Source organism: Prionailurus bengalensis, chromosome B3 (assembly GCF_016509475.1).
Source record: "Prionailurus bengalensis isolate Pbe53 chromosome B3, Fcat_Pben_1.1_paternal_pri, whole genome shotgun sequence".
Taxonomy (NCBI): Eukaryota; Metazoa; Chordata; class Mammalia; order Carnivora; family Felidae; genus Prionailurus; species Prionailurus bengalensis.
Genome location: NC_057355.1, coordinates 537,850 through 549,519, shown reverse-complemented (window position 1 = coordinate 549,519; position 11,670 = coordinate 537,850). Strand labels below are relative to the sequence as shown.

Sequence of the window (11,670 nt, the reverse complement as noted above, 5' to 3'; positions counted from 1 at the left end):
CTGCTGGTCTGTCCGCCGCCCTCGCAGAGGTCCCAGCGTCCAGCCACCAGGTTCAGGAGTGCAGGGGAGCCAGGCACCTGGCACCGGCTGCATCCATCGAAGCAGGCCCTGCGCGGCCCCGGAGTGCCAGCTACGGTTGCGTTTTCTGACCAAGGTGGCATCCTGATTGCGAGGGCTGGATAATCCTAGAAGCTTCCGGATAACGGCAGCCTGGGTGTCCTCTGGTGCCCCAGCAGCCTGGTCAGCAGCCCCCTTGGGCCTTGGGGAGTCGCTCCCACCGGGGCCGGGCTCCTGCTTGGACGCGGGCTGTGCTGCCGCCCTGGCCGATACCGCTGGGACTTGGGGAACCGTTCACGCAACCACCGAGGCAGCTGTATGTGGCCGTCTCGAGGCTCTCCTCGCTGGAAGTCTCCGGAGCCATGCCGCCCCCGTCCCATGCCGTGCCAGCAAACGGATGCCCGTTTCCCACAAAATTCAGCTCCGAGTCAGAGTTTCAAAATAGAAATCACAACCAGATCCCAGCCGGCAAGGGAGTCTTGGAAATGTGGCCGTTAGTGGTTCAGCCTGTGTGGTTCAGGAAGGTATCACGGGAGCCCGTCCACGGGGTTTCCGGCAGAGTCACTGACTTTTAGCCTGGGAGGGATTCTACAGGGCAGGTACGCCAACCTTCAGGACTGGTGAACTGGGTTGTGCATTCGGAGCAAAATCATAGCCGGTTAGAGGCAAACCCACGTGTACGTGCTCGGCTTCCTCCCTCCGAACGTCCTACTCTGAGGACCGAATTCCTGGATTTGCTTCCGTTTTTAGCAGATTCCCTCGGGAGGGTGTTTTGAGACTGGAGGCCACTGCAGATCAGGGCGACACATGGGAAGTTTGTAGGGGCCAAGGCCCAGGGCGCCTGGGGTTTGGGGAGGGAAGGCCAGAGGTTAACGTATGAGCCTCAGATGAATGGCTCCCAAAGCAAACGCTCACCCCTAAGCCTGACCCGTCTGGTGCAGCCCAGGCTGCGGTGTTCTGAGCTGGGCAGACCCCATGCCTGGCAGGACGGCTGCTCAGAAAGGGCCCTTTGGGTGTCTTAAAAGTGAAAAAAAAAATCTGTTTTTATTACCATGTTAGAGGGTACGACTGGGAGCCTCACTGCCTTGCTCTTCCTTTCCTGTGTAACCACCGGTGCCCAGCAGGAGCTCCGTCCTCAGCGGCTCCGCTTCCGTCGCTGGGAGGGACAGAGGCCCCGCTGCTGCCCCCCAGAGGCTCCGCGTCGCATCGCACCCACGCCGTCCCTCCCAAAAACCTCGCTGGGGTTTTTGGGCGCAAACGGCGTTCTTCGGGCAGAACTGAGGGGTGGTCCTGAAGGTTCTGTCCTGACTTGGCGGTGCCTGCGTTGGAGGAAGGGTGTGGGCGGGCCCGGCCCTCCCCTCTGGCGGGATAACTCACCGCGGAGCTGAGCCGGCCTGGAGAGAAAGCCCAACACTGGAGGGGTTCCAGGCCCCCTTCTTGCTGACAGTTTAGAGCTGATGAAATCCCAAGTGGAGTGTAGTTTCTGCGTCAGATCCCCTCACTGTCCCCAGATAGCTCTCCTGGGCTGTCCTCCGCAGTCCCCTTCTGGGCCTTTCCTGACACCCCCCCCCCCCCCCCCCCCCCCCCCCCCCCCCCCGCCATCGTCTCATCTTGTGTGTTCTTTTGCCCTGGTCAAATCCTCTCCATCCTGCCAGCCAGCGAGGGATCATAGAGCCCCCATCTCTGAACCTGAGGGTTTCAATCTGAGAAACAGGGCTAATATTACTGTATTTAACTTCACTTATGTGTCTGGAATTCAGTTTGAATCTACTGAAGATTGCAAAGACTTTATGCAAACTGTCGGGCACCGTGTCTGAGGTATTTGATCAATGGCAGACGTTATTTTAAAGTGGACCCAACTTAGGGATCATTTTCCCTCAGAAACTTTGTCCCCCCCAAGTGGGTTCATCTGTGCTTCAGACTCTGTGGGAATAATTCAGGGAGTACTGGGTATGTGTCCACACGGGGGAGACTCCTGTGGTGCAGAACAGTCCCCTCTGACTCCCCCGCAAAGATGTCTGTGTCCTAATCCCTGGACCCGTGCGTACCTCAGGGCAAGGGGATTAAGGTTGCTAATCATCTGACCTTGAGAAGGGGTGATTATCCCGGCTGATCCAGGCGGCCCCGGGGAATCATAATCTCCTTCTAAGTGAGAGAGGGAGGCAGGAGGAATCCAGGAGATGTAAGGCTGGAAGCAGAGGCCCCGGGGACCCCTGGGCCTTCAGGGTGCATGCCGAGAAAGTAAGAACGGCCTTTAGAAGTTGGAAAAGCCAAGGAAATGGATTCTCCCTTGGAGCCTCCAGAAACGAACGTAGTCCTGCCGACACCTCCGTTTTAGCCGGGTGAGGCCTGTGTCAGAACTCTGGCCTCCGCAGCTACAAGATAATGAAATCGTGTTGTCTTAAACCACTAAATTTGTGGTTGTTACAGCCACTGCTGAAAACTAACACAACCCTCACACACACTTTACAGCACGAATTGATCTACATTGCCATTGTTACTGTTCCGACTTTACCATTGAGGAAAGTGCAGCTCAGAGAAGTTAAGTAATTTGCCCTAAATTGCACAGCTAGTAAGTAGTGTTAGATCTTTTGACGCAAATTACCAAAAACAAATTAAAACACCAATTGGCTTAAACTATAAAGGGGTTTATTGGCTCACATAACTGAAAAAAAATAACCTTAGAGGAAGTTCTTGTGGAGAACAGGAAAGGCTTGATCCACAAGCTAAAAGGATTAACACGCAGGACCCAGTTTTTCTCCATCTATTCTGTTTTCCACACTCTTGTTTTCATTCTTAGTTTCTGCACAGTGGGCCCCATGGCTCTGGGCTCACCACCATGGTGGTAAAATGGCTGCAGCAGCTCCAGATGTCACAACCTTACTCCCCACGACTTCTAGAGGAGAAAAGGAAACTTCCCTTGTCAGCAAAAGTGTTGTGCTTTGTTGCTTTGATTCCTGAGCCAGATACTGAGTCCAGTGGTGGGTCTGTGAATGAAGAGTGGGAAAGGATTGACTTGCCCAAAGGAAAATCATAGTAGTTGGGGCAGAAGAAACAGAAAATGGATAACAGATGTGCACGGTGCTGGCTGAGAAATACCCTATCCACAAGGTTTCGGAGTTTAAACACTTTTGCCTCCTGGTAGCACTGTTTTCTGGCTCTTTGGACACATTGTCAAAGGGCCTGTGTCCTGTCTAGACTAAGAGATCTAAGAGAGCTGTCCTAACCTGCTCTGTGTGCCCAGCCCCAGCTCGGGGCCAGGCTGAGATCAGCCTCAGAGAAACGTTTGCTGTCCTGGGGCTGCTCTTTCCAGGAATACTACTCAAGCTGTACCTGCCTCTGATTCTGGAAGGGAGCTGCCCTGATACCCATGCTCCTGAGAAAATATAAGCACTTCAATAGGTACCTGACTTCGGCTCAGGTCAAGATCTCATGGCTGGTGAGTTTGAGCCCCATGTCGAGCTCTGTGCTGACAGCTCAGAACCTGGATCCTGCTTCAGATTCTGTGTCTCCCTCTCTCTCTGCCCTCCCCTGCTCACGAACTCTCTCTCTCTCTCTCTCTCTCTCTCTCTCTCTCTCTCGAAAATAAATAAAACCATTAGAAAAGAATAAATACACAAAGCCAGTCTGAGCTGCATATTTCCTGTAGGTAGAAACACCCTAACTAGTGCCTTAGGGGGCTGCTACAAAGGTCTCAATGAGATAAGGCGTGTAAAGCACTTCACTAGTTTGGACAGGTGTTAGCCATTATGATTTTTATTGGCACCTGTATTAGCACATCTATTTATGAGCTCCGCAAATGCGGGTACTTTCCCCTTCGCTATTCTGGAATGTGACAGATGATATTTAAATGGTGGTTGAACCGAACTGAAGTGTCCAAGGTACCAACCATCCAAGAGTCAAGTTTCTATCAATTGAATTTTTAAATTCAAGTCATCTTTTGCAATTCACTAGGATAGCTTGCTGCTTACAGAATTCTGGTAGAAAGTTATTTTTAAAATTTTTTTAATTTATTTAATTTAATTTAATTTAATTTATTTTTTTTTTTAATTTTTTTTTTTCAACGTTTATTCATTTTTGGGACAGAGACAGAGCATGAATGGGGGAGGGGCAGAGAGAGGGAGACACAGAATCGGAAACAGGCTGCAGGCTCTGAGCCATCAGCCCGGAGCCTGACGCGGGGCTCGAACTCACGGACCGCGAGATCGTGACCTGGCTGAAGTCGGACGCTTAACCGACTGCGCCACCCAGGCGCCCCTAATTTTATTTTTTTAACGTTTATTTATTTTTGATACAGAGAGAATGGGGGAGGGTCACAGAGAGAGGGAGACACAGAATCTGAAACAGGCTCCAGGCTCTGAGCCGTCAGCACAGATCCCGACGTGGGGCTCGAACTCACGGACCGTGAGATCGTGACCTGAGCGGAAGTCGGACGCTCAACCGACCGAGCCACCCAGGCGCCCCTAGAAAGTTATTTTTTATTTTTTTTTAATTTTTTTTTTAACGTTTATTTATTTTTGAGACAGAGAGAGAGCATGAACGGGGGAGGAGCAGAGAGAGAGGGAGACACAGAATCGGAAGCAGGCTCCAGGCTCCAAGCCATCAGTCCAGAGCCCGACGCGGGGCTCAAACTCACGGACCGTGAGATCGTGACCTGAGCTGAAGTCAGACACTCAACCGACTGAGCCACCCAGGCGCCCCGAAAGTTATTTTTTAAAGAGTAATCCTTTCGCAATTTGAATCATTTATGTCTAACTTGCCTGTTGCACAAGTTTGGGAAGCGTTACAGATGCACGATCGGGTTTCTTTCATTCATTCATTCACGCATCCATTTGCTTACTCGAGGGGACTTTCTGGAGCTGCCGCCATGTGCCAGGCCCTGTGCCAGGAGAAAGGGAGGGAGAGTAAAAACCTGGTCCTTGTGTTCAGGGAGTCACAGTGCAGCGAGTGAACAGACAGTAAACCCGGAATTACAGCCCGGTGAGCTGAGTGCTATGAGGGGCAAGCCCTAGGGGCTAGGAGGGCAGGAAAGCAGGAGCCCAAGGCTGGGGAGCAGGACGCAGATGCGAGCAGTGAATGCTTCACAAACAGGAGCCTCTACTGTTCCGAAAGGCCGGCCAGATGTCAGCCGGTCAATGTGCACGGATCCAGGTCAGTGCGGCTTGTTTCCAGGGAAACCCAGGGAAGCTCGTTCTGTATGGGAACGGTGTTGTGAGGACAGGACTTGTGTCAGGAGATAAGACTGCACAGTGGGGGAGGGTCAGGTCCAGAAGGACCTCAACTGCCGTGGAGGAGATTCAGATTTTTATCTTGCAGGTACTGGGGGAGACTTTGAAGGATTTTCAGCCGACATGATCAGACTTGCCTTTCAGAAGAATATTCTGAGGGCTGTAAAGGGTGATCAGGGCAGCAGGGCAAGAAGACCCACTAGGAAATGACTACTGGGTTGAACCATATAAAACCCTTTTTGTTTAGGTCAGAACATGGCCAAATGTCATCGGTTTGGTCCGGGTGAGAGATGACCCCAGCCCAAGCGGAGGCAGCAGTAAAGGAGGCATTTAGGAATTCTGACGCAGTAGGACCTTAGGGTTTCTTTGATGACAGAGGAAAGAACAGAGCCTGTGCCTGGAGTAGGAACAGGTATGAGGTGAATTTTGGAACGAGAAGATTTCCTTCAACCATAAATCCGCAGCTGAGCCTGGTGGAGTCAGTCCTTTGGGGAGGGCGACACGGTGAGTTTGGGGCTGGCTGGGTTGACCACTGGGCCACATCATCTTCACCACACTGGATACTCAAGAAGGTTTCTCCCAGTTCCCTGATGTGGCCCCAAAACAGAGCACCACAGGGCGGGGGGGCTTCCCGGAGGCCGGACATCGGACTCCAAGGGGTGGGCAGGGCTGCGTCCTCCGGGGGGCTGGGAGGGACAGCCTGCTCCTGCCCCTGGTCTCCTGGGTGTGTCGATGCACCACCCCAATCCCGCCTTCATGCTCACGCGGTGTTCTCGGTGCGGGAGCCCCGCTTTTTCACGTGGCCGCCTGCCTCTGTGTGTCCATGTGCCTGCGTTGTCTCCTTAGGACCCCAGCTATTGGACTAGGGCGCACCCTACTCTGATGGGATCTCTTCTTAGATAATTCCACCTGCAGGGACTCCGTTCCCCCATAAGTTCACATTCTGAAGCACCGGGGGCTGGGACCTCAACGTATGCACTTGGGAGGGACACGATTTAACCCATAACAGTATTTTCGAGGGTTATGCTCCTCCTCATTTTGCTGATGGTAATTCTGTCTTTTCCTTTAGGAGAAAGAGTCACCTTTCCTATTTATTTTATACCTTATCACAGTTGCAAGGAATAGTGTTCTGTGAGACTTCACTGACAGTCTTTACCACATACTGGCAATAGACGGGGGCTTTTGTGAGTTTCTAAAACGTTTTAACGTGTGGTCTAACCTTAGCAGCTAAGGGGAGAAGACCTTCACTGCATCCCACTTGGCCACATGGGCAGAACACACAGTGACTGGCCCCCGTGTACAACGGCCCCTTCTGATCTCACGGGCTGCGGCCGGCAGTCAGACTCAGCACTGGCTTCCAAGGTGAGCCACGGGTGACGGGTGTTCTCGCGCATCATGGCTTTGGTTTCTCAAGACACGGCATTTGTTTCGGAACTCTGGAGAACCGAAGAAGAGGCTCTCCCTGTGTAGAATTAAAACGCAGATTGGAAGAGCAAGCAGGACTCAGGACTCAGCGGCTGAGAGGCCATCCTGAGAAGATTCAGAAAGGCGTGGGGGCCTCCACTCCCCCCCTCACAATAAGTGAAACTGTGCCAAGCCACAAAGCTGCAGATGGGTAAAAACCTGGGCGCTAGACCCTCACAGACTCACACTTCATAGCTGACCTGGTTTTAGATAAGAGATGGCTTGGTTACTAAATGGGAACTAAATGAAATCAGGTGCCTTCTGATGTGATGCGGTAAAATGGACACATCACTCATGCGGCCTTCCTGCCAAAGGCGCACGGGCGACATTTAATCCTAAAGAAACAGCTGGGCGAGCCCACGGGGGGCCATTACTGTTAACTGTGTCGGTGCCGTAAAGGAAAGTGAAACAGAGGGAAAGTTCCAGATTACGGGAGACAAAAGAGATGTGACATCGAGATGCAATGCTTGATCTTGGATTGGATCCTGGATTATTAAAAGAAGTTTCTAGAAAGGACAATATTGGGACAGCTGGCAAATTTTGAATATGTGTTATCAGTTAGAGAATAGCGTTCTAAAATGTTAACTTGCCCGAAGGTGATCATGTCTCTGTGGCTGTGTAAGAGACTTCCTTGCTTTTAGGAGATACACGGTGCAGTTTTTAGGGCTGAGGGCTTGTCATCTGTGTAATTTACTCTCGGGTGGTTCAGGAAGAATGAGAATAAGAAATCACGAGGGTGGGTGACTATACTTAGCAATACTCTATTGTTACTTGAAAGTTGCTAAGAGAATAGATCTTAAAAGTTCTCACACAAAAAAGGTAACTATGTGAAGTGATGGATGTGTTAATGAACTTTACAGTAGTGATCATTTCCAAAGATGTATGTGTATCAAATCGTCGCATTGTACACCTTACATTTTCACAGTGTTACACGTCAACTACACCTCAAGCTGAAAAATAAACAAGTGCCCCAAATATTGGGGATCTTATTATGCAATATATAAATACATAGAGAGCAAGCGTAACAAATGTTAACACTAAATAAATCTAGGTGACATGTGTAAGAAAGTCTATTGTAACTTGCTCATAACTCCTGTGTCCTTGAATTATTTTGTCCCAAATAAAAAGTTTAATTAAAGAAAAAACGGATGATCCTGCCCAGGACACCGATGTAGCGCCAGACATCTTCGTAGAACGGAAAATTTGAAAAAAATGTGTTGTGCAAAATTGTCTTTGAAGAATATGGATGTGGTTGGAAAAAATGCTTGGACTGATGCAGAGAGGTGAGGTTCCCTCGGGCCGGCTGAAGGATCAACGGACAGTTCCTGTCAGCGTTTGGCCTGTTAGGGGAGGCCCTCTTCTCTTTCCCTGTCAACTTCTTCATCTCTCTTCCAAATAAAAACTGAATACATATTTTCTAAATGTTGAAAGAACCACCAAATTACTAGCTTTTCTTTTTAATCTGGTACTTCCCGTTGTACAACCTTGAACAAGTCAATTCATTCATTCCACAAACATTTATTTGGTACCTACTCTGTGCCAGGCACTATTTTAGATGCTGGGGACGTAGCAAGAAGTAACACGGATAAGGCATGTGCCCTCGTGGAGGGAATAGGCTGGTGCTATGTGGCGGACACTGGGGGTTCCCAGTCTTAGTTATTTCCTCTTCTTCCTTGCTAATGAAAACTCCAATTCTGTCCAAAAAGCAGTGTGTGAGGGAGAAAAAGCAACGAACATTACTACAGATTGGGAGAAAATATTTTCAAACCACATGTCTGACAAAAGACCACATTTTGACTTTACGTTTAGAATGTATAAAGAACTCTCAAAAGTCAATAGAAAAAAAAAAGAAAAGAAAAAAAATCACTCTAATTACAAAGTGGGCAAAAGACATGAACAGACATTTCACCAAAGAGGATACAGAGATGTCAAAGAAGCACATGAAAAGGTATTCAGTTTCACTAGACCTTAGGGCAATACCGATTAAAGGCACGCGAGCTATCACTTCACACCTATCAGAATGGCTAAAATAAAAAATAGCGACATCACCAAACGCTGGCAAGAATGTAGAAGTGGACCACTCATATGTTGCTGGTAGGAATGTAAAATGGTACAGTCACTTCAGGAAAGTTTGGCAGTTTCTTTAAACACGAAATATGCAATTACAACTCCACCGTTGTATTCTTAGGCATTTATTACAGAGAAATAGAAATGTACGTTTATACAAAAACTTGCCGTAGGTGCTCACGGCAGCTTTATTCATAATAGCCCCAAATGGGAGACAGCGCAAATGTTTCTCAACGAGGGATGGATAAATTGTGGAACAGTCGTACGAGGGAATACTACTCAGCGATAAAAAGGAACAAGTTAATGATACAACAACCTGGATGGACCTCTAGGGAATGATGCTGAGTGGAAGAAAAAAAAAAAAAGCCTAGGGTGCCTGGGTGGCTCAGTTGGTTGAGCATCCAACTCTTGATTTCCACTCAGGTCATGATCTCACAGTTCGTGAGTTCAAGCCCTTCGTCGGGCTCTGCACCGACAGCATGGAGGCTGCTTGGGATTCTCTGTTTCCTTCTTTGTCTCTGCCCCTCCCCCGTTTGCATTGTCTCTCTCTCAAAATAAATAAACTTAAAAAAAAAAGTCAATCCCAAAAGGTTATACACAGTACGGTTCCATTAGTATAACATTCTTGAAATGTCAAAATTATAGAAATGGAGAACAGATTTGTGGTTGAGCAGGGGCTCAGGAATGACGGAGTGCAGCCTAGATGGAAAATGGGTGTGATTCTAACGTTTATTTATTTGTGAGACAGAGAGAGACAGAGCATGAACAGGGGAGGGGCAGAGAGAGAGGGAGACACAGAATCTGAAACAGGCTCCAGGCTCTGAGCCGTCAGCACAGAGCCCGACGCGGGGCTCGAACTCACGGACGTGAGATCATGACCTAAGCCGAAGTCGGATGCTTAACCGACCGAGCCACCCAGGCGCCCCTATGATTCTAAAAGGGCAACAAGAGAGATCCTTGGAAGCATTCTGTATCTTCAGTATGGCCATGGTCATACGAGTCTACACGGGTGATAAAATCACGTACACCTGGCAAAGGAGTGGACGATGTAAGACTGCTGAGATCTGAATGAGGTCAAAGGAATGTATCAATGTCAATTTCCTATTTTGATTTTGTACTGTTACATTGGGGAAGACTGGGTGAAGACTATGCGGGTCTCTATTACTTCTTACAACTGCATTTAAATCTACAATTATCACAAAGGTTTTAAAATGGATGAATTGAATCTCAATAATTTTTTTTTTTTTTAAGAAAGGCAGTGTGTCCAGCCACAAACACATGGTGATTGATCTAAGTTAGTTCTTCTCAGCAAGACATTCAGAAAATGGGAGTGTGTTCCTGGTTGTTACCATGGTGGAGGCACACTTTTGGCAATTAATGAATGTTAGATTACCTGCGCTCCACAGGACAGAATTGCACAAGAATCAGACAACCTCCCCCACTGAACACACTCCCAGATGTTTAGGATGGGTCTCACACACACACACACACACACACACACAAATAATAACACATTTGCTACAATTTTCTGAGCTTAAAAGTTAACCCCATTTACAAATACAAGTAATTTGGGTATAGTTTTAATGTACACTGAATTATTGCAGTGACAGAGAAGTGATTCTGCCTAAATCAGCTCCCTGAAAAAGGGTATGAACAATAGGTATGAGATACCAACCAGATCATGAAGGACGAAGTTAAACATGTAGACTTGTTCCTCCATTTGAACTGAGTCCAAGTCCTGAGGCACTTGGCGCCTGGATAATGTTGGGTAAGTTACTTAACTCTGAGTTTATCATCATGAAAAGGGAGAATACAATAGCACTCATGTCCTGGGTTCTTTTAGAGAAGATTGTCACAGTCATCCAGACAGGAAACGTTCAGATCTAGCCCCCAGTGGTAGCAGGGGAGTATGGTTGGAGGTGAATAAACTCATGGCCAGGTCTTGGGTCATGGATCAAAGGTACAGAGGTCAAGGATGACAGGCGGGTTTCTGGCTTGGGCAACTGGGTGGATGGTGGTACGTTTAGTGAGACAGGCAGTACAAAAACAATAGTGGGTTTTAGGGGGGAAATGAGGAGTTTGGTTTTGGAGATTTTGTCTGGGGTGTCTGTGGACGAGTCCAGTAGGTACTAGTATACACACCTCTGGGCTTAGGAGATGTGTTTGGGTTAGAGGTGGACTGGGAAGCATCAGCATGGAAGGGAAACGGTGAGGTGGGTCAGGGAGCTCAGAGAAGGGGCGCAAGAGCAGGGCCCTGGGATCTGTTTATTCCCCGACGTTCAGTAGCTGGGCAGAGAAAGGGCACCCCTCAGGACAGGAAGGCTGGAGAACCGAGGTCAACACGTGCAGCCACGCGACCTGGACCCGGCAGTTCCGGGGGTGGGGGCCGTAGCGAGGGGGGGGGCGAGGGAGGCAGGACGAGCCCACGCAGCCCTTTCCGGGGCCCTGGCTGCCACAGGCTGGTACGGCGGCCGAGGGGGCCAAGAGCCCGAGGAGCGGAGGCGGAAGGACGCAGGGAGAGACCTCGCTCCGCAGTCGGCCGGGCCGGGGCTCCTGGAAGGCGCGCGGGCTCCACCTGAGCGCCCAGGTGAAGCCAGGCCAGTGTGCAGGGCAAGGCGGCTTTCCTGCGCCTGGTGTCCCGGGGTTTCCCGGGATTCCCCACGGGAACCCGCATGCCGCTCGACCCCACAAGCCCAGTAGGACACCCGAGGCGGCCACAACCCTGTAACTCTAGCTCCGGGGCCAGGAGAACCGCCTTCCGGGAGCCCCGCCCCCTTGTCTTTCTTTGTTTCCTCGTCCGAAGATCTCGCGACAGTTGGGCGGCAAATCCCGCGAGCGCTGGCCGGCCCGGCGC

At 49.7% G+C, this 11,670-nt stretch overlaps 1 long non-coding RNA gene across 1 annotated transcript; it reads left to right on the top strand.

Moving 5' to 3' along the window:
* The first annotated feature begins 4,762 nt into the window (after window positions 1–4,762).
* LOC122468154 lies at window positions 4,763–8,182 on the top strand. The gene is made up of 2 exons (XR_006293139.1): window positions 4,763–5,789; window positions 6,355–8,182. It is a non-coding gene; the product is annotated as an uncharacterized LOC122468154 (long non-coding RNA).
* Window positions 8,183–11,670: the final 3,488 nt, after the last annotated feature.